The sequence below is a fragment of the Etheostoma cragini genome, chromosome 17, assembly GCF_013103735.1.
Source record: "Etheostoma cragini isolate CJK2018 chromosome 17, CSU_Ecrag_1.0, whole genome shotgun sequence".
Taxonomy (NCBI): domain Eukaryota; kingdom Metazoa; phylum Chordata; class Actinopteri; order Perciformes; family Percidae; genus Etheostoma; species Etheostoma cragini.
The window spans coordinates 8,150,040-8,156,686 of record NC_048423.1 but is presented as its reverse complement, the minus strand read 5'-3'; positions in this window follow the sequence as shown (position 1 = coordinate 8,156,686).

The following is a 6,647-nucleotide window of genomic DNA, read 5'->3' as shown; positions in this document are numbered from 1 at the left end:
GCTGGACCAAATAACTGCCCTAAAGTGTGTGTGGTGATGAGTTGTACAAGGTTGTTACTGTAAATGTGTGTGTTCATTAAAAACTCGCCACATGTGGATGCCCCATTCGAAGATTTGGAGAAGCTTACACTGCAGCACATGATTGGAAGTTACTAAGAAGGCGCCGATTCACTTTACTTGTCTTGATTTGAGTGCAGAGCCTGTGTTTACTAAGCCTCTATGATTATAAAAGATGTTTCTGTGCAGTGCATAATCTTTTCACGTTAGCTTTTAAGTCAGCAAAGAAACTCAAAGACACACGTCTCCTGTTCATAGTTGGGGACTGTACGGAAACAATTGAAGTGGGAATGGAGTTTATATTTATTTTTCTACACTACTTCAACACCCCCACCCCTAAATCTTAAAAGAACATTATTGACTTTATTCTCTGCATATAGCAAACACACACTTTTAGGATCAACTTATCTATTAATTTTATACATAAAAAGTCTCCCATGGGACGGTTGAAATAATGTACTGTGTAACTATGCGCTTGGAAAAACATAACAGACGCTCCCACGTTCTCCAAAAAAATAGTTAAAATACCATCCCTTAAACAAGAACAAAATGCCAAATCCCCCTTTATTGACCCCCATCCCCCTTGATAACTTTCACAGTCCCTCATTGTTCAAAATGATCCACACACAAGATGCAAGACTAGGCCCACTGTGGGATCTCTGTGTTCAAAAAGTTGTTTTTATTGTTATGTGCTGGAGGCATCTGTACTACTACTGTAGAGATTGCTCCTTGGTGAACCTGGGGAACTGTTCTATTTCATGATGGCCTGGCAAAAAGGCAATCTGTTGTCTGCCAAGACTTTAATGCTGATATTTTGCCCTCAGCAATCAAGGAACCAAACCTGTCAGTTAACCTACTACACTACAATGACTAACTTATTTGTCAATAATGATGGGGTTGTGTCATCTTGCCATTTCTTACCTTGTTTGACCAATGAATTGAATTTGAAATGACTGCCTCTGCAGTGTACGGCTTCCTCTGTCACTTGTGCATTCATCACAATACTCTTCCTGCCAAGGACTGATGTTGTTGTGCCTACACTCTCTGCTTCCCTGTGAGTATTTTAAGAGTATGTAAGACTAAAACTAGGCTACATGTGGCTAATGAAAAACGTTATGTGTAAACCTTGACAGTGTTTCACCAGCTAAAACTCACTGTGTTCTGTCTTGCCTATACTTAAAGCTCTGTTGATTTGCCACCATTTTGCGCACACAATATCTAATAAATGTTCATGTTTGGTACACATGTCAGGCCGTTGTGATTATGGCAAGTTTTTTTAGTTTTTTTATTTGACTTAAACAGGGACAATTCACAAGTCAACATTAACATGGTATATACCAGGTGGTTGTACGAGTGCTATTTTCCGCCTGTAATCCCTTGGCTAGTCATTAAAACAATAAAAATTCCACGCACGTCAAATACAAAACATCACAATTTACAATTTACAAAAACTATCATGTGTTCAATCTTTCCCCCTTCCTAAACCAAGAGAAATTATGGGGAAATCCCAGTGTTGATGCTAAGGTGGGTGGTACTGTATATTGAACCAGATCTAAACAAGTCTGATCTAAATAATGACATTAACAAAACTCACTCATCACACAAATGGTTTTCTTTTTTCATAGTATTATAAGATGTAATGTTTATAGCATCAGTATTTCACTAAAATCCTAATTCTTTCTAATTCCAAACATGCAAATAAAATGTAAAATGACACAAAATAAAGGGAACCTTTCACTTAGACATTACATTGTTTGCTGTTTTCTCTTTGACGTCATTTAAAAAAAAATCAGAACAGCTTTTAGAACATAAGTGGTGTAATAGAATAAGCTTATATTTTTAAGCACTCATCTTTCACACATATTTGAGGGAACTTTTGTGTTTCCTCTTCCTACTTTGCTCTGCAGAGAATGTATAAAAACAGCATTTTAAGTGTTTGGTGTGGATTGGACTGACAAGAGGAAGGAAGGAGATAGGACAGAGATAGGACATAGATAGAACAGAGAGAATGACAAACCAGTCCTGGGCTGGATTCAAATCCAAGACCACTATCAACCTGCAGGCCATTTCTAGAGTCTGCTAAGAATGCAGAGAAAAAAAAAAAAAAGGAAACCTACAAACAGTACTGTACACAGTGTGAACATTGTTAATGATAATGACAATACTAATACTTAAAATACAATAACAATTTGCATAACACTTAAAAAAAATAAACATCTTATAAAGTGCTACACAAAGAACCGAAAACAAAGAAAATGTAATGCAATATAGGTAAAGATGTTTAAAATATGTAACAAAATGCAGTTCTAACATCATGTTGGAGCTAATTGTTCTCCAGCAGCTTTTTTCTGCAAAAAAGAATAGCTAATAACTGTTGCAGTGAACATAATATGATCAGTAAGGGAAGTTATAAGTGTAGTTAAAGCCATTAGTGAGGGATATAATGTTGTAACTGATGGCTCTGCAGTGAAGGGCTTGTCTCTACAGATTGCTGTGTTACACGTAAGCGATAAATTGAACTGTTGTACTGTAACGTGAGAGGGAAAAGCAGCAGAGGGCAGCAAATCACAATTCTCTCAAACACATTATGGTAAGGTCATTCTGACCAGTAGCATATTGATCATCCACTGAGGATAAATGGATTATAATTGTTCCAAGCACCAAAGAGAGACTGAATAATTGAATTATTTTTGCGCCTTATTGATGATTGACTGGCTCACCTTAAACAGCAACCTCTGGGGCGACCTCTCGTAGAGCATGCTGCAGGGAGTCATTTCTAGAAGCCAAGCTTCAAATCTGATTTGTGGTTTGCTATTTGCAACGTATCACTCCTTCTCTTCCCACTTTCCTATTTGTGTATACTATCTAATAAAAAACAAAAGCCCCAAAAGAATTATCTTTAAAAAAAACAGCAACCTCCAGGAAGAGGCGGTTTGGCAAAGAAATAGTGGCATGTTATCCCATCTGCAGAGCTGCAAGAAGTTTTTTAGTGAAAATATTATTCCTGCCTCTGACTGTGTGTGGAGGAGGAGCAGCGTGTGTGTGTGTGTGTGTGTGTGTGTGTGTGTGTGTACTCTTCGGTGCGTGCCTGCGTGCGTGTGTGTGTACGCATGTGTGCGCGTGAGAGCAAGAGAGAATGAAGAGCAAGTGATGAAGAATGAAGCAGGCCTGACTGGCAGCCCTGTTCTCTCTCATGCCTGAAGGAAAACTTACAATGATTCCTACAGAACAGAGAGACCTGTGGAGAAGTCACATGATGGCAAACAGCTGCGTACTAAGAGGAGATCCCTGATCAATGGAGAGCCCAATAAACAGACAGACAGACAGACAGACAGAGAGACAGACAGGCAGATTGAGTGTCACACATAAGGGGAAATGAGCATCAATACTGGCTAACATTGTAAATGGTTAAATGGTTCTCATTTGATTGTTATAATTTGCAGTAAGTGGAACTGATTACGTCCTATCATTGCACCATATGGGATCACAGCATCATGCCAATAAAGCAGCTCTGCTGAGCTCAGTAGAGACAGATAAAGAATGGAACAGACAGAAAGATGAACTGCAAAATAAATGCACTTCTTATTGGGAAATAGATTCCAGATATATATGTATATATATATATATATATGTATATAAATATATATACACTCAGGTTGTCAGTTCCAACTACAAATAAACAGTGGCAGTGGCAATAAACAGTGGTGAAAAAGTATTTCATCTAGTGTTTCACTTAAGTGAAAGTAGCAATACCACAGTGTAGAAATACTCCTGTTCTTACAACAAGTAAAAGTCCTGCTTTTGATATTCTACTTAAGTAAAAGTACAAAAAGAAAAATGCTGTTATGCAGAATGGCCCTCTTCAAAATCATACATATTATATAACGTTTTGGATTATGGATTTATGTGTGAGAATTACGTACTTGTTGCAGTGGGTGATGGTGGCACTAATTGTAAATACTACCATCCTGGGCAGTTTATCCATATGATTACATCATATTTTTTTTTTTTATTGTGTTTTGTGTTAGTGATTTAAACCTGCAAAGTAACTAAAGCTGTACGATAAATGCACTGTAGTTAAAATTACAACATTTAACTGCAAAATGTAGAAGTATGAAGTAGCATAAAATGGAGTTTCTCAAGTAACGTACAAGTAACTTAAGATTGTACTTAAGGACAGTGCTGGAGTGACGATATGTCAGCAATGCAATATTGCAAAAGCAACTTAAACAACAATATTGTGGATGTATCCATAGGGGACGGGAAGACAACACACACATTAGATGCATTTCTTTATCAGAGGGAACAGAAGAAACACAATGCAATATGAAGAGATTACGAAGAGTGGGATTTACTTTCACAACGTCACCTTTTTGTGTGCTTTGATGGGGGTTAAAACTCCAGTAACACTTGGAGTATGAGGACCAATTTAACTGTATTGTTGAAACCAATGCATTTCAGCTTGTGGTCTTGATCAAGCTAATCTATTTTATCAACATGAAGACAGCAGAAAACTGTAAAACTGAGTAAGTGATAGTTAAGACATGAGATATATTATACAATCATTGGATTACAATGCTACATTGCTACATCAGTTCCTTAGTCACCACTTGTGATGTCAATGCTACAAAAAATCAACAATAAGCGCACCATCTCTATGCAAACAACACTCAGACATGAGGCGATATTGTAAAACATAACTTATCTGAAATATACTGTAAAAGTCGACTAACAATGGAGTTTCACAAGTTTATAACCTCTGTCTCCACAATGTCTGGAGTCTCCACCCATCCTTTGTGTGCAAGGTTATGACATTCTCAGCCCACACTCTTTCAATCAAGCTCTTAACTCTGCACACTTACACACACACACACACACACACACACACACACACACACACACACACACACACACACACACTCACCTCTACGATATGTCATTATGTTGTAATCAGCGTTCTGAGGAACACCCGGGTAATAATTATATTTATGGTTTTCTTTTGATACCTTGCTTTTTGAGGTCAGTGTCGTGTCATGAGCTGTCACCTGTGAGAAGAGGAAGCATTGCACACAATTATCCATTTTTGAAAGGCAAATTTTGTCAATGTGAGTTTTTTGTTTGGGTGGTTATGTATTTGTCCTTTAAACCATGTGTTTTCATTCATTTTAGGGAGTTGAGTTGGGAACCGGAGGGTCGCTGTATCAAGTCCACATACAGACCAAAGTATGGTGGTAGACTGGTAGCTGCAGATGTCCCAGTTCACCTCCTGGGCACTGCCAAGGTGCCAACTGCTTGGAGCGCCTTTCCATGGGATGCCGCCCCCACACTTTGACATCTCTCTGCCATGCATGTATAGGTACTGAGCATGTGTGTGTAATTCCGGTGTGTGTGTAATAACAACAGAGTGTAAATTGTAATTTCACCTTGTGGGATTAATAAAGTAAAGATTATTATCATATATTTAATCAATGGTTGTGTGGCAAGAGATGTTCACAGTCCAAATAAATCCACATTGGAAAGTTTTATAGTTTATTTTTGATTGCTAAATGACATTGGGCACAACTGAAGCCAGATGTGCAAACTACAGTCTGCACTACCAACAGTCTCCTGAGCGAAACAGTTCTCATCTCCTGCAAAACTCATTCCAAGCAACACAACTCTTAACACATATCTCAAAACAGGCTCAGTGCAGGGAAACACTATGAACGTTCCTTATCTAGATAACACACACTGCCTCTCAGAACACACTGAGAGTAAAACCACTAGCATCAAACACCAACGCAGAAATTACAAACTTTCTCATCTTTACAGTTTGAACAATTTAGGTGTCTCACACTACTCAATGGTTTCTTTGAAAAAAAGATTTAGATTTTACAATGCATTTATTTTATGTAAGGTAAACAAGAAAGAAAGAAAAAGACTGAATAGTGTGACCAATCCTGCATCTCTCTCCAGCATCATGCACCAAGTTTTCTTCATCACATTGGATGTCTGCATCCTCTCTAAATACAAATGAATGTGGTTCAATTCAATTAAATTTTATTTATAGTATCAATTCGTAACAAGAGTTATCTCAAGACACTTTACAGATAGAGTAGGTCTAGACCACACTCTATAATTTACAAGGACCCAACAGTTCTAGCAGTTCCCTCCAGAACAAGCAACAGTGCGACAGTTGCGAGGGAAAAATCCCTTTTAGGAAGAAACCTGGGACAGACCCTGGCTCTTGGTAGGCGGTGTCTGACGGTGGTGTGTCAATTGCTTTCACCTCAATTACTTTCTGAAAAACAGTAAGAACACAGTTTTACTATTGTAAAGATAAAGGGTTTTGCACATTTCTTTTTGTAGCTGTTTATGTAAACTCAGACATCTTACCTGGAAATATTGGTATCTTTGCTTTTTTACAATTTTTTTCTCAAACGGTATAGTGTATAATTGTTTACTGTAATTCTTATTTGGTGATAGTATAAAAAAAGGCTTTCTGAGCTTTTTTCCATGTAAATTCCATATATGTTCACTAACTAATACAAAACATGACACCTGCTTAGGCTTTCAGCTAAAATTGCAATGAGCAGTGTTTGATAGACACC